The 24,186-nt window shown below is 37.7% G+C and overlaps 1 long non-coding RNA gene across 1 annotated transcript in view; it reads left to right on the forward strand.

The window, feature by feature from the left end:
• LOC135363452 (uncharacterized) overlaps nucleotides 1-24,186 on the forward strand; it is a 262,888-nt gene that overhangs the window by 141,128 nt on the left and 97,574 nt on the right. Inside the window, exon 2 of the long non-coding RNA XR_010409132.1 lies at nucleotides 9,329-9,456. This is a non-coding gene — a long non-coding RNA (uncharacterized LOC135363452). The remainder of the gene's footprint in view (nucleotides 1-9,328; nucleotides 9,457-24,186) is intronic.

Genomic DNA, 24,186 nt, shown 5'->3' on the forward strand with positions numbered 1-24,186 from the left:
ACTAATTTACTCTCTCATCGTTCTAGAGGCCAGAAGTCTGGAAACAAGGTGTTGGCAAGGCTGCACTGGTTCTAAGGTCTCCAGAGAATTCCTCCTCACCTCTTCTAGCATCTGGTGGCTCTAGGTGTTCTTCAATGTCTTTGGTTTGTGGCTATATCACCCTAATCTCTACCTTTGTGATCATTTTGCCTCCCTTTCTTCTCTCTGTGTCTCTTATAAGCTACTGTCATTTGATTTAGGACACCTGGATAAACCAGAATGATTTCATCTCAAGATTCTTAATTATGTCTGCAGAGACCTTTTTTAACCCCAAATAACATTCATAGGCTTTGGGGATTAAGATATGAACATATATTTTGGGAGACACCATTCAACCTGCTCCTCTAAACATCAGAGAAAGGCTACTTTCTCCTTAGTCCCTCTCTCCCAAATCTGTTATAACAGAAAGAAAGAATGGGAGCTATTTCTTTTATTTTTTTATTTTTTTATTTTTTATTTTTTATTTTTTTAATTTATTTATTTGAGAGAGAGAGAATGAGAGACAGAGAGCACAAGAGGGAAGAGGGCAGAGGGAGAAGCAGACTCCCCACCGAGCAGGGAACCCGATGCAGGACTCGATCCCGGGACTCCGGGATCATGACCTGAGCCGAAGTCAGTCGCTTAACCAACTGAGCCACCCAGGCGCCCAAATGGGAGCTATTTCTAAAGGTCACATTTTATCCTAAGATTGAGGTCGAAGAGAGGAAGTTCTAACTATAGTTGGCTTAACAATTTTATTTTGCTCATGGAGATGCATTTAATAAGGTAGAGTACATTTTCTAGATAGATCATATAGGCTGGTCCTAAATTATTTTGATTCATTTTCTATTTTGAACCTCCAAATACTCATCATTGTTTGAATATTGGCTATCTGGATTGGCTAGAATTTAAATTTTAAATTCTAAGGAAGACTTCTTAGCTTTCCTCTTTGACCTAAAAACTTTGTTCCCAAGATACTTAGGGATAGACTTAGGCAAAACCTGTAGCTTTTTCATATGTTTCTGTTTTACTTTTTTCCCTTTTGTAGTTAACTGGAGGAAGAAATAGAAAGAGAGAGGAACATAGAGCCTCTTTGCTGTCTCTTGCCTCCGTTTGTATTGATAAAGATTGGGATCCTCTATGACACAATAGGCTCAAGAGTTGTGCAGGCTGGGTATACAAATGCGTATGAGATGTTCCACTCAAAATGCTTAATTTTAGAAGTCCATGAAGCTGCCTCATCTAAGGTGCCTTTTTGAAGTGGAGGTGATAATAATGCATTATAAAGTGACTGAAGCTTAAGCTAGCTGAACCTACTTTTGGGTACTCTCCTAGGCTAGGGATTCTGTGCTCTCCATTTGTTGGCGGGACTCACTGCAATCCTTTTTGAAGCCAAGGCCACCTTTCTTGACAGATGAGTCTTAATTATACAGAATTGTTCTCTAATGTTCCATCTTATCTTGGTATTATAATTGTGTAATTCAACTTGGAAGACAGGTCCATACTGAAATCAAAAGAGCAATAAGTTTTAAGAGTTCCTATAGATTTAAGTTCTTTAATTTCATATCAAGTATATGTAAATATTAAGCAAGCTAGTTCTCCCAGAAATTCACCTTAATTTGGCTTTGCATCTTGGTACCTGATGTCAAGAAAACAACAGTTCTTTTAAATCCTAGGCTTTAAATTTCAAACAGTTATACACTGACAAATATCAAGAATTTCAGATATCAATAATATTTCTTTCAGAGAAGGCTAATATGCAATTCAAAAATCCTTTTAAAGCCTTTAAAAATCAATTGTTATGCATTCTCTTAGTGAATATAAGAATGTAATTTTGACTTCTTTTGAGAGGATTTAAAGTAATAGTGGATTAAAGAAGCAGCTTCTTTTTCTCTCTCATATGAATCGAGTTGGTGTGGCAGCTCTGCTCCACAGGGTTGTCAGGGGCTCAGGCTCCTTCACTCTTGCTGTTCTGCTGTCCCTAAGTGCTGTCCTCCTCTCATGGTCCATGATGGCTCACCACCAATTCCACATTCCAGCTCCTGAACAGTCTAGCCTGGAAGTTGCACATCTCTCTTCTACACACATCCCATTGACCTGAACTTTATTACATGTCCCACAGCTAACTGTAAAGGGGAGACTGGGAAATGCAGTCTTTGTTCTGGGTGCCCATGTGGAGGCTTTCAGTTATCTTACAAAGGGAAAAGGGACAGTTAAGGGAAAATAGCAGTCTCAGGGAACACTAGTGATAGGTAGAATGGTAGCATTCATAAACACACTGGCTTTTAGAATGGATGTGTAAATAAGATAGATTCATGAATTTGAAAAATCACTGTTTACTTGAAGTATTATCTAGAACTGTCTTCTTAACTCATAACATATTAATATTGCTTACTGATTTTGCTCAATACAATCTTGTTAAAATTCTCTGGAAAATGTGGGTTTCATTTTGTTTTTGTTTTTGTTTTGTTTTGTTTTGTTTCTCCCCCTACCAGGCTTGGTTTGGTTCAGAGGGCAAATTCTGTCCCCCTTCATGGGTTCAAAGCCTTTGTATGCTGCTCTGATTTCAGAGCTCAGCGGTAAGCCAGGACCTGTGTCATACACAGAATTAGGGGATCTTCACCTCCAGTGCTTTCCTTTTGGGAACTCTCCCCACACTTTCCAGCTTGCCAGGGTTCATTTTCCTGATCCTTTGGCCAGAAATAAGTTGGTTTTTTCCCCTACAGTTGTATCTATGTACATTGTCACCACAGATGCAGCTACATAACTGGTGCCCATCTTCAGGGCTGTGTGACAAGAAGAAAGAGAGAGAGAGACAGCAAGAGAGACACAGGAAGCCTAGGATTTCTTCCTCCCATGCATGGGAGCAAAGGAGTCTTTTTTTTTTTTTTTCTAGTTCCTCTTGTAAAGAAGATAGGATTTCTCCTGGAATTTTAGCTACTCATGCCACCACAGCTGCAGCTCTACTGGGGAATGACAAAAAGAGGAAAAAACAAAACAAAACAAAACAAAACAAAAACAAAAACAAAAAAAGGGAAACTCATTTCTTGTTATGGGATGAATTGTGTCTCCCAAAATTCATATATTGAAGCCCTAGCCCCTAGTACCACAGAATGTGACTGTATTTAGAGATAGGACCTTTAAAGAGGTAATTAAGTAAAAACAGAGTCATTAGGGTGAGCCTGAATCCCACATGACTGGTGTCTTCATAAGAAGGGTACAGATACATGCAGAGAGGAAAGAGCATGTGACAAGGACAAGGGAGAAGGAAGCCATCTGCAGACCAAGGACAGAGGCCGCAGAAGGAACAACTCTGCTGACACCTTGGTTTTAGTCTTCCAGTCTCCGGAACTGTAACAAAATTAATTTCTCTTAAAGTCACCCAGTCTGTGGTAAATTTTACAGCAGCCCTTGCAAACGAATAAATACCTATGTGGGTCACTTCTCCAAGTTTTGATTCTTCTTCCAACCTGTCTGCTCTTGTTTACTTTGAAAGTTGTTAGGTGGTTGCTTTCTGATTTTGCTCAGAGCTTTTGGTTTTAATCAGAGGGTAGAGGGAGGCTGCAGTGAACTTGTTCCTTCTTGGCCACCAATATGAATTAAACAGATATGTATATGTTACATTTCTGTCATCTCTTTAGAGTTACTGAATCAAAGAAAATCAGAAGTAATAGGAATGTAAAGCCACTTTTCCAAGCAGATTTGTCCTCCACACAGAAAGTTTGCCCCTGGAAGCTCCAATTCCAAGGATTGGCATAATGGAAGTTTTACTAATCTTGCATTGTAGGTTTTGCATTTTACCCTTTATTTATATTCAGAAGAAATTCAAAATTTTGAGTAGTGTTGAAAGGCCTAAAAAAAATGTAGCAAAGTGGTACCTATATGTAATAGATGTCATGCCTTTTTTACATCAAGAGAATGTTGTAACTGTATTTGAGAAGTTGTGGCAGGTAGGAAGTTTTTGGCTTCAAGTAACAGCCTAATGAGAAGAGCACTAAACAGGAAGGATAATGTGTTAATTACATATCAAGTAACCACAAGTAGGTAGGCAGGCAGGTCCTGGGTTGACTAATGCAGATAATCCTATCTGAGACGTGGATTTTCCCGTTTTTTGACTCTGACAGCCCCAGAGAACTTCAGCTTGTCTCCTCAATACTGTAAAATGCCTGTGGCTACTTCAAGCATCACATCCTTACTCCATAGCCTCCAAGAAGGGGGACAGGGCCTGTCCCTTTTCAAGGGTAAAGAAAACTTTTGTAGAGGCCCCTCTAGGGACTAACCCTCATACATCATTGGCTTGAACTGACTGCATTACAGACTCCTTCTTGAACCAAACATGGGTGAAGGGATGGATATTTGCTGTAGCTTAGACTAAACCGGGTGCATGTTCTTACCTGGGGAAGGTCAAAGTCTTCCCCTCTGTATAAGGTCTTCTGACTACTCTACTGCATCAGTAAGAAATCAGTGTGCATCTGTGCCCTCATGTGTCCTATATGTGTTTACGTGATGTAGGGGCTTTAGGCAATCAATGGGTATTCTGTATAGAGGTTACCATTCACTTTCGAGAAACTGATGAACTCTGGCTGGATACGAACACAACGTTGGTCATCCTGTGTCATCAGTGATACTTTGCTGAAGAGCTGCTTCTTTAGCCTAAGAGTTAAGAGCCCACAAGTAAAGCAGAAATTAGAGTCCATTAGGCTCTCTTACTTCTACTGAGAAGAGATGCCCCTAGTGATGTATTGATAAATGTTTAACAATTAGCTCTCTAGAAAAACTCCTAATTTGTAGTGTTGGCCAGTTTCCATTGTGTAAATGCTCCCATAATGACCCCTTTCAAATTACCAACATGATGTTCCTGAAAATGGAGATTGGAAGATGCATGCACATATGGCTGTCATAAGCTGGTGCAGGCGAGCCGTGGTACACCACTGGTATACCTTGATGCAGGAGGAGATCTGTTTTTTCCTGAGGACATGGCTGAGCACAGCCTAGAACAGTGTTTCTCAATCTCAGTTTTGTTGACATTTTGGGCTTGCAAATTCTCTATTGTGGAGCTGCTCTGTACCTTGTAGTTTATTTAGCAAACCCCTGGCCTTTACCCACTCAATGCCAGTCCTATTCCCCTTGTTGTGACAACTAATATATCGTCAGATATTTACTAAATGTCCACCGTGGGCAAAATTGCCTCCAGCTGAGAACCACTGGCCTTTGGGAAGGGAGAGTTGGCTCAATATGAAAGCTGTGCAGGTGTTTTCATGGTCTTACTAGCATTTGAGCCCAAAGAAAAGGCCTGGTGTTTACTGTGACTTTGATAAATGTCCATCTAATAATGATCTATGTGAAGCCAATGCTTTCACTTTTTTGAATGTGGATTTAAGCCTCTTTTCTGTTGATATGTGACAGGTGGGGACCCTGTATTCTGTTTATTCTCAAGGTAGTATTTTAAATGGTAGTTGAAACATTTTAGACTATGGATTTTTCATAGCTGGCTCTGCTCTAGTAGAAACTATGAATTGATCAATTCTTTCATCTCTGGGTGTGTAAAGCAATTGGCTGATTTAATCTACAAATATAGTAAACCGTTACATTATTTTCTGAATGAGAATTAAGCACTAAAATTAGAGAAAAGTTGGAAGAAAAAATACTTTATAGATCTTGATTAGGGACTTTAAATGTTAATCCAGATATAAATGGGCTGATGTTTTGTTAAATTATTTTCATGACTTGGAGGAATGGTATGGAAATGGTAAGATGAGAAAAAGAAAACTCACATGAACTGTGCAGGAATATGAACTTTGTAGTCTCAGCTGGAACACAGACTTCTCTAGAGAAAGTTGCTGTGATAGATCATACCATGAACACTTGACTAGCTCTATATTTGTGCCACAGGGGCCACCCATTTGGAATCCAGTGTGAACAAGTAAGTATCCCCTGGCCAAAGCACTGGGCATGTCCTGGCTGAGCCGTGTCACAGTTATCTGCCCTGCATCTCCTAACCATACATCTTTGGGTTAGAGCAGTGCTATTCAAAGAGTGGTCTGGGGACGGTTCCCAGATAGGGATAAATCCAGGCAGCAAACACTTAGAAACAAGTAGAGGAATTTTATGTTGCAATGACATAAAAGGATGTGATCCATTTTAGTAATTCATTTTTATTGTAGCTTTTAAAAATGTTGATCTACAAGGGATTAGGAAATCAAAACAAAACAAATAACCAACAGACTCCCAAATCTAGTTTTTTCTCACAGTTTGACTTGAGAAGTACAAGACTAGATTGCTTAATTCCTAAATTTGGCCTATTTTTAAATTACAAAATTAATTTCAAATTTCTGTCTTATACCACATGGAAGTTTCTATGAGGGTAATATTAAACTTCATGGCTCTTTTGAGGGAGGTGATAAAAAGTAGAGAAGGCAGAGTAGCTAGCTGGAGTGAAGTGAGACCATACCAATGCTCCATGGGAGAACATTGGCATTCTTCTGCCTCACTGGTTTTTTTAGGTTTCTTGTGTCCACCCTGGACCATTTGTGTTTCCCTCAGGGGAAAGATGTGGGACTGGGATCTTCACATGATATCTGAAAGTATGGAAGCCAGGAGTAGGATGTAACATACCTACCTGTGCACTCTGGCAAATACTCTGATTTTCAGCACCTCACTGTAGAGCTTAATCTCCTAGCTCCAAGACTTGTGCTACTATAACCTCTAACTTCAGTGCTAGAAGGCACATTAAATAGATTTTTGTGTTTGTTGCTTTATTTGCAGTGATCTAAGACTCTACTTACAGTTCATGATTGTAGATAAAGAAAAAAGGAAGACATTTGTTCTGTTGAATATTAAACAATGATTTAAATTTGCCTACGTGTCTTGGGCAAAAATGACATTGTTCTGAGCATCATTTTCTCTGTCACATGAGGCAAAGTTCCTTTCATGCCTACCTTCTGTGTAACAGTGTTGATATAGACTGAATATCTATGCCCCCCCCCATTTTATATGCTGAAACCCAGTGCCCAACGTGAAGGTATTTGCAAGGGAGTTCTTTGGGAGATGAAAGGGATTAGTGACCTTATAAAAGAAACCCCAGAAGGTTCCCTTGTACCTTCTGCCATGTGAGGACACAGGAAGGAGATAACCATCTATGAACTTGGAAGGGGGTCCCTCACCAGACACTGAATCTGCCAGCACCTTGGTCTTGGACTTCTCAGCCTCCAGAAGTTTAAAAAAGAAATTTCTGTTATTTTTAAGGTACGCAGACTGTAATATCGTTATAGCAGGCTGAATAGACTAAGACAAATGTCAATCCCAGTATTTGGGAATGCATAGGTGAAGGATAAGTATGATCAAATTTGCTGTGTTGGATATTGAATGCAAAACTTGCTGCCCTTTTCTAGCTTGCCCAGAGTTAAGATTCCCCTAAAGACATCAGAAGGAGTTTTAGGTTGATTAATGGCCAATTGCCACTTTTAACTTTCTCTTAATATCATTTCAGACATTTTGAAAACATAGTAAAATGATTGATACCATTTTTCATTAGTTCTATTTCAGTGGTTTCCTTTTCTGTTAATTCAATGTATATGTACTTTGCTCAAAATTAAGGTCTGACGGGAACTTTCCAGGAACTAATTGTGGAGAGGAGGAAGAGTGTTAACATGCCCTGAAATTCGTGTTCATCTGAATAATAGTGTTTTTAGATGTTTATTTAAACTATGAAATATATTTGTACAATCTTCTGTCTCCTATAACAATAGACTGCTAGATCTATTTTTTTTTTTTTAAGTCTGGTTGCTTCTTATTTTATTTATTTATTTATTTTTTACCTCAAATTCTTCCTTTCTAAAGGACATCTTCACATAATTATCATCAAAAGCAGAACTTTGTTCCGTACTGTCCTTTTCCCAACTTTTACATGGTTACTGGTAGTGACATCAAATTCAAATTTTTCTTGTTTCTCTTATTTGTCACTTAGGTGCAGTTTCTCATTGAGTTCTATTGTTTCTTCTTATTTTTAGGTATATTTCTTTTTACTGATCCCCTTTCCAAGTGTGTTGGAAATGGGGCAATCACTAGGTTTCATGTTCCCCTCTTCCAGTCTGTCCTTCATATAGGGGAAAGGATCATCTTCTTTTCTTCTCCTGTGCTGTTCTCAATTCACTAAAGATTCATTCCCATTTGGATTAAATTTGCCCCATCTAATGAACTTGAGGGTTCACCATGACTACCAGTAATCATGATTGTTCAGTACTTCTGAAGGAATAAACAAAAACATAAAAAAATTTGAAACTCATTTTTTTGGTTATAATTACTATTATGATTTAGATTCTACTACTTATATTCACATAAATATCTTCCAAAAGAGTTGGTTTTCTTGACTTTAGTCATAGCTTCCTCATTTATAGGATTGCTGGGCTGTGTGTGTTTGTGTCTGTGTGTGTGTATTTCTCTGCAGTAGGCTCTGAGGAGTGTGTTTATAACCTGACCTCACAGAGAAGAGGAATCTGAACAGCCATCCTTGGCATGCTGACTCAGCCTTGAGCTGGATGGAGGATGTGGGGGCTGAGGTCAAATGCAGGGGTAGAGTGGGGTAGCCCACATCTTGAGGATGGAAATGAGGGATAGCCAGCAAGATGTGGTTAAAGATGGGCAAGGGAGCAGGAATCAAAGAAGAAGAAAATCATATCCCATGAGGCTGGGTACTGATGTGAAAGCCACTTTGAGACAGTGAGATATCATTGCTGCTAAAGATAGCAGGACAAGGAGAACAGGGTTGTGAGAGAAATAGAAATTGGGAACTGGAGATTTTTGGATATGCTAGAATAAGTGCCAGCTATCTTTTTTCAATGTGACTAGGGCCTTGGCAATGGGCAGGAAGAGAAAGGGCACCAAGCTAGTTCAGACAAGTGACTAATGGAATGTTAGGATTTTGGGGTGATAACAGTAGTTGGCTCATAATGACTGTATATATGTGCCAGCATTGGGCAGATACTCATTAAAAGGCCTTCCTGATGCTGGGAAATATAATTAAGAAACCACGGACTTCTTTAATGTAAATTTAATGTTTTTTTAGTAGTAATTACAATACTAACAAGTATATTATTTAGCCCTCATTTTGTGCTAGTATATTCAGAATCTCATCCTCAGTGGTAGACTGAAAAACACAGCCATGTGATTTTGCAGCTTTCTGATTAAGAGGTGTCATCTATTTCATACCCTTTGACTCTGGGCTGATCTTGTGACTTGCTTTGACTGATAGAATGTGGTAGAAGAGCCTAAGCCTCAAGAGACCTTACAGTTTTCTCTTCCTCTTTCTTAGAACATTGCTGCGTCCATGTGAGGAAGCCAATCTATCCTTCTTGAGGATGGAAGACTATATGGAGAGAAAGGCTGAGTTGTCCCAGCTGACCCCAGGCCCAGCCAACACTCCATCTCAATTCCAACACGGTATGAACCCATGAAAAACAAACAAATGAACCACTCAGCCAGTCCAGACAATTGTGAGAAATAGAAGTCAGTAAGATTTGAGGTGCTTTGTTAGGCAGTATTAGATAAGTGATAAACTTATACTTTTGATAAGCCTGACCTTTGGCATATGTACTCACCCTGAACGCTGATACAAATATAAAAAAACTCAAGTTCTAAGGCAGAACCACCCAGTATGTCATTAAATACCTCTTTCTACATCATTGAAGAATCTTTCAATAATTAATATAACTGGACAGAAATTTTGCTGTTACAAAATAAAGATTGACTACCACTGCTTTCAGTTCAGAGAGAATTTAATATCCTGAAAAAAGAAGTGTTTACCCAGGCATTAGGTCTCACATTTAAGTCTTAGTAGCTTTAGATAGAATTAGAGCACAGTATTTCTCCAATCCTGATAATCAGCATCAAAAACAAATAGGAGTTCATGTTAAAATGTGAGTATCTAGACCCACCGCAAGCAGTAATCAGTAATATTATTTTTAATTTCTAAAATACTTTTTCTAATGGCATTCCTTTTAAACATAATATCTATGGTATCTACTAGAAAGGCTAAAATAGAAAAGACACTACATTAAGTATCAGCTAGAAAGTAGAACAGAACTCTCATACACTGCTCCTGAGATTGTACATGGGTAAAACCACTTGTCAGTATTTACTAAAGATATTTATGACCCAGGAATTCCAATCCTGGGCATATTCCCAACAGAAATATATACAGGTGTTCATGTAAAGGCATTATTAAGATGTACATAACAACCCTAATTTTAGTAGCACCAAATTAGAATTACTCAATGAGTAGTTTCAATGCCCATCAATGTAGAATGGATATTAAAAGTTGGAATACTATACAGCAATGAGAATGAATAAACTACAACTGCAAGTTACATAATGGATGAGTCTTGTAAACATAATGTAAAGCATAAGAAGCAAGAATAAGAATGCATACTGCATGATTCCATTTCTTTAAGATAAGAAAAAGGCAAAACTAATCTATGGTGTTCAAGAGTCAGGATAGTTATTACCCTTAGTTGGGGATAGTGACTGAGAGGAGCCATAGGGAGTCTTTTGGGGTTCTCTGTGTTTTGTTTAGAGTGCTGGTTAGTTGGATGTGTTTGGTTTGTGGAAATTTATTAAGCTGCACCACTTACAAATTGTACACTTCTCTAGGTGAATATTATGCTCAATAAAAACTTCACATTTACAAAATAAATGATGGGATATTAAGGATAAGTTACTATAACCTTCCTTTATGTGTCTCTATAATCTCTCCCTATATTTCTTGTGAAGTCCTTCAATGTGAACATTTGGAGAGTTAAGAGAAATCAATACTTTTAATTAAAAATATATATGTGCCAGAATAGCCAATGCAATATTGAAGGAGAACAAACTTGGAGAACTGACACTACCTGACTTCAAGACTTACTAAAGCTTCAGTAATCAAGACAGTGTGATATTGGTGAAAGAGCAGACAAACAGATCAATGTAAGAGAATAGAGAGCCCAGAAGTAGACCTATATAAATATAGTCAACAAAGGAGCAAAAGCAATACAATGGAGCAAACACAGTGATCTTTTCTATAAATGGTGCTAGAAAAACTGGACCTCCACATGCAAAAAAATGAATCTAGACACAGACCTTACATGCCTCACAAAAATAAACTCAAAATGAATCATAGACCTAAATGTAAAACATAAAAAACATAAAAATATGAAATTCCTAGAAGATAACTTAGGAGAAAACCCATATGACCTTGGGTATTGCAATGCCTTTTTAGATACAACAGCAAAGGCATGATCATGAAAAAGGTAATCGATAAGCTGGACTTCATTAAAATTGAAACCTTTTTCTCTTTGAAAGATAACCTCAAGACAATGAGAAGACAAGACACAGATTGGGAGAAAATATTTGCAAAAGGCATAGCTGATAAAGGATTATTCTCTAAAATATACAAAGAACTCTTAAAATTCAACATTAAGAAAATGAAGAACCCAATTAAAATGTAGGCCAAAGGCCTTAACAGACACCTCACCAGAGAAGTTATCCATAGGGCAAAAAAGCATTCGAGACGATTCTCTGCATCGTAAGTCATCGGGGAAATGCAAATTAAAACAAAAACGAGATAGCAGGACATACCTACCTGAATGGCCCAAATCCAAACTACTCACAACACACAAGTGCTGAGGAGGATGTGAAGCAACAGAAACTCTCATACATTGCTGATGAGAATGCAAAATGGAGCAGCCACTTTGGAAGAGGATTTGGTGGTTTCTTATAAAACTAAATATACTCTTACCATGTAATCCAGTAATCACACTCCTTGGTATTTACCCAAAGGAGTTAAAAACTTACATCCACACAAAAATCCACACATGATTGTTTATAGCAGCTTTATTTGTAATTGCCAAAACTTGGAAGTAGCCAAGATGTCTTTCAATAGGTGAATAGAAAAATAAAATGTATATCCAGATAGTGGAGTATTATTCAGCACTAAAAATAAACAAGCTATCAAGCCATGAAAGGACATGGAAGAACCTTAAATGCATATTAGCTAAGCAAAATAACTCTATTTAAGATGGATTCATACTGTATGATTCCAATTGGATGACATTTTGGAAAAGACAAGACTATAAAAAGAGTAAAATCAGTGGTTTCTGGGGGTTGTGAGAAGGGAGGGGTGAATAGGCAGAGCACAGAAGATTTTGAGGTGAGTGAAACTATTCTCATATTGTAATGAAAGATGCATGTCATTATACATTTTTCTAAACCCAAAGACTGCACAATACCAAGAGTGAACTCTAATGGAAACTACTGATGTTGGCTGATTATGATGTGTCAATGTAGGTTCATCAGTTGTAACAAATATGCACTCTGGTGGGGGATGTTCATAATGTAGGAGGCTATACATGTGTGACAGCAGGGGTATTTGAGAAATATTTGTACCTTTCTCTCAATTTTGCTGTGGACCTAAAACTGGTCTAAAAAAATCTTTAATAAAATATATATGTGTGCAAATGTATTTGCACACATATATATTTCTTTTGTATCTCTTCCTCCCACCATCTACAAAGCAGCTCACAGTTATCTCTGTAGGCAGTGGGGGGAAATATTATGAAATCTAGAACATATTATTTGTGAGAATTGCAATGATGGATTGATTGGTTTTCTATGGAGTGCTTCTTCTCCCTGATGCTGGCAGACCTTATTTAATCAGCCTTTCCATCCTCAGGCCCTGGATAAATAGCACTGCCAACTAGCCTACCCTTTCTCCATCAATACTATTCTAAGACTATCTCTTTTCTGTCCAGGGATCCCTTTTGTAGTCTTGGAGGTTGTCTTTCTGTGTTATTTAAAAAATTTATTGATATAGTATGACTACCCCATCTTTATTCTGTCTGTGTAATCTTTAGCCATGATTCTTTCTCCATTCACCACTCCTTAAAAATGTTATTTATGACTTGAATTGATTATAACTAATCTCATTTAGATGCTGAATTTTGTATATAGCCCTTCAACTGGTTTTAAACAGCATCACTGATATGGTGGTCTCTTAGGTGGCTTAAAACTTAACAGCCAGCTTGCATCTCTCCATCAGTTCACAGTATGTATTTATTTTTTCCTTTGTACCCACAAAACCAGAGAAAGTTGTCCAGCCTGGGGTGGATGAGTAGTGGTGTAGGGGATCAACATTTGTTGAAGTCTCTCATATGTGTTTTTATAGGCTTTATATAAATTATTTTATGTAATCCCCATAGTATCCTGAAAGGAAGATATAAGTGTTCTGATTTTACCCAGTGATGGAGCTCAGATTCACCATCCAGGACTCTCTCTAAATCCCATAACCATTCCATCATATGGAGACATAAAGCCAGGTAAGTCCTTTTCTTTCTTCCTTCACTCAGTGACTCGGGGGGTATTGCTGCAGCCTCCAGCTACTGTGCCAGCAAGGTCTACAGTGACTGTTTGCAATGAGTTTACCTCTTTACCCCAAACTTTCCTGAGTGGTTAACAGAAAACAGTTGACTCTGAAGCTTAAGTGTGGAATGGAATCCAAGGACTCTCTGCCTTTGGTAATGGTTGTATGAATAAACACCTGTCAAATACACAGGATTTCACAGAGGGGATATCTGGGTAATATTTTAATTAGGGACTAAAATATCCTTTTTTTTAAAAAAAAAGATTTTATTTATTTATTCATTCATTCATTCATTCATTCATTCATTCATTCATTCTAACTTACTATGTAACATCCATATTTAATTTGTGAATCTTTTCCCCTAGCATGTAAGTGCCTTGAGGGTAGACAATTTGTCTGTCTTGTTCTCTTGAAAACAGTGTCTGACCCACAAGGAATATTTGTTAATTAAATAAATGCACATTCCACATTTGATGTCTGATTAGTCTGTGTTTCTCACTTATTTTTTGAGAATGTTCTTTCAATCCACTCCTAAGAGTACGCTCCAAAGTTTATGGGTCATTTGGGACTCTGGGTTGGTGGGCTCAGGCCATTCCCATATTGACTTACTAGTGTATCTGGTCAGAGTTTCTTCCAAAAATTCATCTCTCAAGTTTTCATGCGTGAACAGCTGGATAGTACTATGCCAAATATTGATGTTGATTTCTGGACATTTTAAAGTTATGGACATAAAAACAAGGAATAAAGCTTTTAAAATTTATTTATTTTTTTTAGTTTTAGAGGGCTGACACTGAAATAGCAATTTTAGGGAAACTGTAAATATACCAATAGAGTTCATTTTTAGTACCCTTCAAAATATGTTTTTGGTTACATAAGAGCTAAAAGTCGTATATGGTGTGTTACTCTGGGTCCAGCTAGGGGAACAGAAACCATACTAACTCTTTTAATAGGGAGAATTTGATATAGAGAAATAATTAGGATAAAGAGGGAATACTAAAGTAATTCAGAGTAATTGGAGATACCACCTCTAGGGCTGAGCAAACAAAGGAAAGAATTTGTGCAAGTATCAGAACCCCGAAGCTGGAGGAGACATCCCCTGAAATGAGACACAGACCCCTGATGAGGGGTCAGTGCCCAACTACTGCTGGTATCTTTGACGACACACATGGAACCTGGTTCTGGAAGTGTGAAAAGAAGCCCGAAATGGGAACCGGTGTTATTGGTAGTAACTGCTGCTGCCTAAGTTAAGGGCCGTTTGTGAGCAACGCTGGCCAGACTAGAAGCAAATAGGAAGGAGCAGTTTCCTTTTTTCACCTTCTGCCTTCCATTCGCCCTCTGGGGCAAGAGGGATCTCGTTGACAAAGGAGAAATCTTTGTTTGCCAAGTTCCCATTTTACAATCTACCCTGTGGTGAGTTTTTTTGCCCTTTCCTCTTCTTGATTTTGTTTTGAAAGTGTTTTTTCTTATTACCAAATGCTTGTTTGAGGATATTTAATTCACTTTAGAGTGTTGTATTAGTTTTACTCGTGTGTGTGTGTGTGTGTTTAGTGAGGGATGGCAGCTACCAGCAGAAATGGGTTGATTTACCTTTCTAATTTTTTACAATAGTTTTATGTGGATGCAGTCTTTTCTTCTATTTATTTTGCCTTATAAGATTTTTAGTTCAATATGTTCTTGTTGATCAGTTCTGCCTTCTTCTGAGCAGTTTTCTTAATGGACAGTTGTGTAGGAGTTTGGGAGGGTTGGTGTTGCTTCTCTTTTGTTTCTGCAGATATGAAAATTTCCTTTATTTTCTTCTTTTCTTCACTGCTTTATTTCCAAGGGGTACCACCTCTTCTCCATGTATCTAACTCTCCTTCAAATGCGGTGCTAGCCTGACACTTTTAATCCTGCAGATTTTCAAGCTCCTTCCCTGTCACTGGTGCTGTGAAGTATCTATCTTTTGGCACTTGATATTGGACTTTCTCCTTCTGAGAGTGGCATTGTCTGTGCTTTGTCTGAGAGCATCACTTTGCTCTATTTTTTTTTTTTTTCATGAAGACTTGTGGCATTGGGTGGCATTGGGTGGGATCATGATCTGAGCCGAAGGCAGTCGCCCAACCAGCTGAGCCACCCAGGCACCCACAAGGGAAGACTTGTGGCATTGGGTGGGCAGCAGTTACTCTGACAGAATTACAGGTAATTTGAAGATCACACTGGTTTCTTCGTCGTGTCAAAGGTATAGGTTATGTGTGTTTATATTTGCTCTCCTTGTGGATTTTTATTATTCTTTTTTTTTAATGGGGGAAGTGGAAGTTTGTGTAGGAGATTGGAAATTATTATTAAAAAATTATTATTATTAAAAAACCCCAGACAATTCAATTTCCATTTCTTTTTAATCTTGAGGTGAATTTATGACATTGGTAAGGCATTGTTGATATGGGTGTTGAGGGAGGAGGAAGGGAAATTAGAGGACTATGGGAAAATAATTCTTCTGTAAGTTCTTATTTCTACAGCCTACGTATCTCTACTCTCCTACGCTTGCTTGAATCCAATATTGGAGTTTCAAGCATGTACAGGTGTCTTAATATTAACAACTCGCTGAGTCTATTTGCATATTCTCATCGTGGTTCTCTTTGCACAAAACTGGAGTAGAAGCAGATTTCTTTTTGTACATCTTTTCCTCAACTGTGAGAACTTCAGGCAAATATATGTTAGTCCAATCTAAAATGCACTGCAAGAGGATCCCACTCTCCTGAATGTGCTTTCTCAGTTCTTCTCAAGAAAAGAAGATGGTAACACGTTAACTGGTATTTTTTTTGTATCTTTACGACACTGCAGCAAATCAGTCAAGCCTCAAGGGAAGGCTATTGCTTCTGTACATATTCAAAGCAGTGCTTGAAAGTCTTGAGTCTTTTTAATCAGCTTACTTCCATAGGAACTTTTTTCAAATCTGTTTGTAAATGTCCTTCCATCTGAGCTTTTGCTGCTGCAGTTCTCTCTGCTCTCACTTAAGGGCTTTTGGCCTGCGTTCTCTCCGGTATCTGCATCTTCTTAGTCCCCAGGAACATTTTCTTTTCTGTGGTGATTGGATTGGCATTTTGAATCCTGTTTGGCAGGAAGATGGTTTCATGTTTAGGTCCAAGATGAAAATGGATCTCTCTATAGTGCAGCATGTTAGTTCCTGTGTTTTAACAGTTAGCAACCGAATTCCCATCCTGGTCAATAGTGTGGGGTCCACATAGGCATTGTATGAAAACACACACACGATGAAAAAAAAAAAAGAAAGAAAACGAATTGATTTTAATGAGTGACTCTGGAGCCAGACAAGTTGGGCTTCAATCACAGCTTTTGTAGAACTACCTCTCTAACTGTACCTCAGTTGCTTCATCTGTAGAATGAAAATAATCATTACAATTATCTGATAAAGTCGTGAGAAGAAATTATGTGAGTTAATATTGCTAAAGTGCTTGGAACAGTGCCTGGCATCTGATAAGCCTTATGTAAGTGCTAGTTAAAAATAAACATATAGTAAAATACAAAAATGAAGTGAAATGAAAGTTAAAGCTATATAGCCAACTGGGTGAGTGGTAATAGGGAGAATGAAGGTGAAGGTGAATGATTCACAACTCTCTTCCATTTGTAGAACTATTCATTGATAGGACATAGTGGCATTTTAGATTGGACTAACATATATTTGCCTGAAGTTCTCACAGTTGAGGAAAAGATGTACAAAAAGAAATCTGCTTCTACTCCAGTTTTGTGCAAAGAGAACCACGATGAGAAGAAGTTATGGTATCTTGGTATGCTTATGAAATTATCATATTTTTATAATGGTTTTTAAAAATATGGACTCTAGGTGACTAATTTCTTAAAAATTATTAAAATTTATTATTATTATTAAAGCATAAATTAAACCTTTACAGGTTAATTTAAACACCTGAGACAACTAGCATCTAGAGATGGATAGTGAGGCTAATACATTTACATTTGAAAGTGATGCTGACATTTTTGTCATTGGGATACCAGAGGGATCTTAATCTGGATCATAGATTCCTGGAGTCATGGAACATAAGAAACATTTGTGAATAGGAGCTTTTGTGCATTTGTGCATTTTTCTTAGGAAAATGTCCATCAGATGATTAAAGGAATTTGTGTCCCAGTGAAGGTTAAGAATCACTGATGCAGAAACTGTGATGATCTGATTGTCTAGTAATGATTACATGAAAGCATTTCTTTTAAAAGAGATAATCTATTCAGCACTTTAAGATGAGATAATCTAAAAATTACCCATCTTATGTAAAAAAGGAAAATAATCAGGAAAATTAAAATACATACTATTTAGCTTTAAAATTCTCTTTATCCTTTACTCGCTTTTATCTCCTATATTATTATTATTATGGCATTATATTATTATTTTTAATTTGGAAAGCATGTATGTTCACTAGCATACTACCAATGTTTGATTTTTTGGGGGTTTCTACTAATTTAAACTATTTAGTAATTCAAAGATTTTTAATAAATTAGGTGTTTAGGTAGGTTATATTATCTAAGGATTTCATTTTAGGTCAGTAATTGGGATGTTACTTTTTTTTTTAAAGGGGACCTTGGTCTAATATGGTTGGGGACCATTTTGCTATGCTGTATGCAAGAAATTTTTTTTAAGATTTTATTTTTAAGTAATCTCCACACCCAATGGGGGGCTCGAATTTACAGCCCCAAGATCAAGAGTCACATGCTCTACCAACTGAACCAGTCAGGTGCCCCTGAAAGCAATTTTAATTGGGTAAAATGTAATACTTTGAAAACTGCCCCAGGGACCTCATTGATTTTTTTTTTTAAGGCAGAAAAGAAAAATGATTCTACATTGACTCTGTGTTTAGGGAGAGAGGTTACACCTCCGTTAAAAGAAAAAAAATAAAGTTCTGTAATCAAGGAAGAAAAAAGTAGAGTCTGGATCTCTCTCTTTCTCAATTTCTGTCATCTTTTTCTCTCTGTCTGTCTTCATCTCTATGTGTATGTGTATTCTGTTCTATCATGTCTTATCTTTATTTCTTAAACAGAGCAATACTTGCACAGAGCAGGCATATAATGTGTTTGTTAATTGATTCATATTCTGCACAATCACCAATTCTCTTGTTCTTATCCACTCACAACAGGGTTCAATAGTATCAACAATGCAAGGGATAATAAGTGAATCTAAATTTAATCCCCTTTTATTTAAACTAATCTCTCTCTCTAATTAATGGCTGCTCATTCCATTATTGCTAATGAATCAGGAGACTGTGCTCTACATCTATGCAGGAAGCACTCTATTAAATCATGAATTGAGAATCAAAGGGGAGAGCATAGTCCAGCTTCCCGTTGTATCTTCGGTGATTTTTTGCCTAATGAAAAGGGTGTCTGAAATACAAACACCAAATAGAATTTTCTTTATTTGGTGCATAGCCCTTAATTCTGGATGGCATCCTTGTCTTCCTTATACATTTTAAAATCCAAATGTTATAAGGATTATGTATTTTAGTATAGTCAGTGGATCCATGGTGGAATAGAAGGGAAAAAAGGGAGGATAAAGAAGGGAGTAGACAGGATGAAGTTACAAGGGAAACCTTTATTTTTTTAAAAGATTTTATTCATTCATTCATTCATTCATTCATTCATTCATTTATTTATTATTTGAGAGAGAGAGAAACACCGTGAGATGGGAGAAGCAGGCTCCCCACTGAGCTGGGAGCCTGACGTGGGACTCGATCCCAGGATTCCGGGATCATGATCTGAGCCGAAGGCAGTCGCCCAACCAGCTGAGCCACCCAGGCACCCACAAGGGAAACATTTAAATACTATCCATTAGTTAACCATTCCTGAGCCTCCATCCTCACCCTACTTGAGGTCTCGCACAGTAAGACTGAGATAGGGTCTGAGTGTATGCACTTTGAGAAACCTGCTCTGGGTGATTTATTTGCCACAGTTGGCTTCCACCCCCCAAAGCACACACAGAAGGTTAAGAACCTCTGCAAGGGTACAAGCATGCTTTTCCACATTTCTTTTAGAAAAAGAAGTAATGTTTTATTTTTTGGATTGTTTGGGACTTCACTGTTTAAAACAACTTTAAACTGAGAGCTTTGGGTTCATAATACAAAATATGAAGTGCACATGTTTCATATACTGAAAACCTTCTATGTGCCACGAACTGTGCAAACTGATAGAGTATATACACAGAGATGAAGGACAAGTTCCTGCCTTGAAGAAACTCCCAGCCAGGTATTCAGAGACAACTGTATATCACAGACCTCAATAACTGAATGATGAATTAGACAAGAGACTTGGCATGTATTTGTCGTGTGTGTTGCTTAATTGAGGTTTCCAAATGGTATTTTTAATCACCTCCAGAAGAATCTAATTATACAAATTTCATGAAAATACTATTGGTCAAGTCATGCATCCTAATACATAGATACACCCTAATGCATTGGCAAGGAGTAACAAACTGACCTGGGGGTAAGCTGTTGGGATGTTAGTTCTGCCCTGCTACTCCAAGCTTCACTGTAGATGTGAATGTATGCTAGTCATACTAAGGGTAAAAATGTCTTTCTAGAGATACGCAATTACTTTTAGACTCTAAGTGTAACACGTTTTTCTTTTTTTCAGATATGTCATTGAGCCTAGGGCTCAGGGCCATTGAAATACAGGATCAAAACCACAGAGACGATGGTTTTGATTTTATGCATCCTGAAGCAAATAATTGCTTATCTAAGTCCATTGGGATTGTTAAAGCATATTTTCACTTTAGAAAACCCTTACTAAAAAATAAAAAAATAAAAAAACTCTTATTAAATGCTTACTCTTTGTTAGAGATTATGTTGGTCCTGGGAATAGAAACAGTTCCTGTCTTCAGAGAGTTTTCAGTCTGCTAGAGGAGGAAGACTTATAAACAAACAATTACTATAGAATGTGGTCAGTGCATCATCAAGTGTGACAAGGCATAACTGGGGGGATTCATAGACCGTAAAGTCAGATAAAACGATAGGTAAGAATGGCTTCTAAGAGGGAGTGACTTGCAGGAGATTATTCAGAGATGAAAAAAGCATTAAAAAAAAAAAAGAAATTTTCTTCACAGAGACTTGAAGGAGAAAACCATTAATCTTAATTATTTGGTTAGTTAGGAACAAAAATGATGTGCATGGGAAATCTGTGCAAGATGAAGAGCCATTGAAATGAACATGGCTAATAAGGTAGAGTCCCTGAGGACCAAAGTGACCACTTATTTGAGCAGTTTGGCTCACCAAGAAGAGATTGCAAAGATGGCCAGAGGACAGGTATCAAACTGTCATATTTTGATACAAAAGTGAGATGATATGGAGCAGTGCTCCCTCCTACCTCTTCTGTGTCTTCTTGGATCCCTGTGCTTCTTCCCATCAAAACATTTATCATAATTCACCACAAGAGACCCTCTTAATAACACCATCTTCCCCCATGTCTCATTTGACTATGCATCTATTTTTGCTATTTTGGCACCATGCATGTATGAGGTACACATGTTTGTTGCATGAATATATCATCAGTAGACCTGGAGGACATTTCTGTGGTCAGGAATCAAAAGGAGACAGCTGCTGGAGGTCAGTATTGATAAGTCTGCAAAGGCCAGACAAGATGGAATCCATGACAGGTGGGAAACAGCACCTCTTCTTACAATGGGCTTTATTTTGTTATGTTACTTATTTTTCTGTGTAGGAGTTTGTGTGGGGTTTTAGCATATAATATCAAATAAAAATATCTTACACATTATTCTTTCCTTGGCTGAATGGTTTAAGCCACTCTGAATAATAATCAAAAGCATAATAAATTAAGACCAAAGCGTGCCTGTGAAGAAAGATCTTGGCATGTTAACCCTTCCTCAGTCAGAAGGGTCTGCTTTTTACCATCACACAAGATGAAGCCAATGTGCAGAGAGCTACAAACACAACAGCCTGTGTGCCCAGAGCTGCAGTGTCAGAGAATGGTTGAGTTTGTGCTGTGGAAGGAGAGAAAAACAGGCCACATGGTTCAATAGCATCTACAGGATTCTGGGACAAAATATCAGTTGTATAAAACATGGGCACACTTGCTCCACTGTCTTCGTCTTAGTCCAGTAGCTCTGTGCATTGGGTATCAGAAGCATCATTTTGAGACAAGGTGGCATGAGTTTGGAGTTGGAAAGTGTCCTAGTCCCGGCTCCGTCACTTATTTCCTGGAAAGCTCCATCTTCCCAGCAATCAGTTTCTTGTCCTGTAAAATAGGGATATCAGGAATTCTTAGGGGCCTCAAATGTGCTCTGTATCTAAACAGCTGATATATGGGGACACCCAAACAACATCATCTTTGAATGCGCTTACTGGAATTACACAAAGCTCTTCCCAGTAGAGTCTTTCAATTTGCTCTGCCCTGGCCTGGAAATCTCTCTCCTTACCCCCAGCCTATTCAGCTCTTTGCAAGGCTGACTCTTTCTCTCAGTCAATTCTCTCTCTCTTTAATTTTCTTCTATTTCTTTTTTAAAAAAAATTTGTTTTAATTCCAATATAGCTAACCTACAGGCTATATATTTTTTTTATTCTTATGTTAATCCCCATACATTAATTACATCATTAGTTTTAGATGAAGTGTTCCATGATTCATTGTTTGTGCATAACACCCAGTGCTCCATGCAGAATGTGCCCTCCTCAGTACCCACCACCAGGCTAACCCATCCTCCCACCCCCCTCCCCTCTAGAACCTACAGGCTATATTAATTGCAGGTGTACAATTTAGTGATTCAACACTTCCAGACGATACCTTGTGCTCATCACAAGAACACTCCTTAATCCCCTCACTTATTTAACCCATCCCCCCACCCACCACCTCTCTGGTAACCATTAGTTTGTTCTCTATAGTTAAGATTTGTTTTTGTTTTTTTGTTTGTTTGTTTGCTTTTTGGTCTCTTTTTTTCTTTTTCATTTGTTTCTCTCTTAAATTTCACATATGAGTGAAATAATATGGTATTTGTCTTTGGCTGACATCTCACTTAACATAATACACTCTAGCTCCATCCATGTTATTGCAAGTGGTAAGGTTTCATTCTTTTTTATGGCTGAGTAGTACCCCTTCTTCTGTCAATGGACAGTTGGGCTGCTTCTTTATCCCTTTTCTTTATCCTTCTTCTTTCAATGGACAGTGGGGCTGCTTCCATATCTTGGTTTTATAAATAATGCTACTGTTGACATCAGGGAGCCTGTATCCCTTTGAATTAGTGTTTATGTATTCTTTGGGCAAATACTCATTAGCAGAATTACTGGATCATATGGTAGCTCTATTATTAATTTTGGGGGGAACCTTCATACCTTTTTCCACAGTGGCTGCACCAGTTTGCATTCCCACCAACAGTGCACGAGGGTTCCCCTTTCTCTACATCCTCACTAACACCTGTTGTTTCTTGTGTTGTTGATTGTAGCCATGTTGACTGGTGTGAGGTGATATCTCATTGTGGTTTTGATTTGCATTGCCCTGCTGCATTTCTCATCTTAAGGATCATCTCCTAAGAGAGGGCTTCCTTATCCCTTTAGCTAAGTTTGCAGTCACTGTAACATTGTGCTTTTCAGTTTCTCCACACTTCCCACCACCTGAAATCATCTTGATTATGTATGTGCTTACCATTTATTGTCTCTCTTCTCTTAGTAGAGTATAAGGTGCTTGACAATAAGCATCTTGTCCGTCATCCTCACCATGGTATTCCTAAACCCTAGAAAAATACTGGCACATAGGTGACACTTCATTAATATCTTTTAAAAAAATGAGCAGATGAATTTAATTGACATTTTTCTTACTAAATTCTTTTAATTTTTTACATATTTCAAGTTATGGTGTTATTCTTTTCCTTTTCTTCACTTGCAGAAAAACCTCAGCAGATAAAGTGCACAATTTAGAATTCTTTGGGCAAAGATAATAAACATGCCCCATCTCTACTTGTGAGCGTTGCCTCAGTTTGGACAGAAAAGATGCAGCCAAGAAGGTAAAGAGAAAGAAATAAAAGGAAAGTCCATGTGTACTTAATATTTACCAGTGTAGTAAATTTTTCCAATAGGAAAAGAAAAGGCAAAGTTAGCTTAATTGGATCCAGTCTTTTTGAGTTCCCTTTCCCTATTTTTCTCTGAAGAAAACCAAGTAGGAGAAGGGACCTAGCCAAATGATGACTTAAATTTAGTCAAACATTTCTGGAGGTGCCAAGTCAAGAGTTGCTCAAATTTATTTCTCTTTCTTTCACTGAGGTGAATTTCCATCCCAGGCACATGAACTGGAATGGAAGACTAATCAGTTATAAAGAAAAAAAAAAGTACATTTGGTATCTGCCTGTGTTAGCTGGAAAAATAATTAAAAGCATGAGTGTTGTGTGGTTTCTCTAAAACTTCAAAAGTATACATAGTCACAGAAAGGAGAATACCATCTGTTTGTTGTTAGGGTCACGTCTTATTTTCCTGCTTATACTCTTGATATATGCAGCAAACTTAGCTTTCTGTAAAGACAATTAATTATTATTTATGCTAGGTTTAGGTTAGTGATGAATTTACTCCGTTCCCCTATTCCATTAGTAGTAGAATGGTGTTAGGTCTAGATTAGAACCATTTGGCAATTAATCACAGTCACCTACTCTTAGAAATTGCTCACTGGCCTACGTGATCAGTAGAAACACGAACTCAGAAAACAAAGAATCCATCTTTTGTATATCTAATATCATGTTGGCAGGTCTGCAAAGCTTGGTAACAGTAAGTTTTGTTCTGTAACATGGA

This window comes from Mirounga angustirostris, unplaced genomic scaffold (genome assembly GCF_029215605.1).
Source record: "Mirounga angustirostris isolate CCGP_5_RB_7025 unplaced genomic scaffold, mMirAng1.0.hap1 SCAF_2, whole genome shotgun sequence".
Lineage (NCBI taxonomy): Eukaryota > Metazoa > Chordata > Mammalia > Carnivora > Phocidae > Mirounga > Mirounga angustirostris.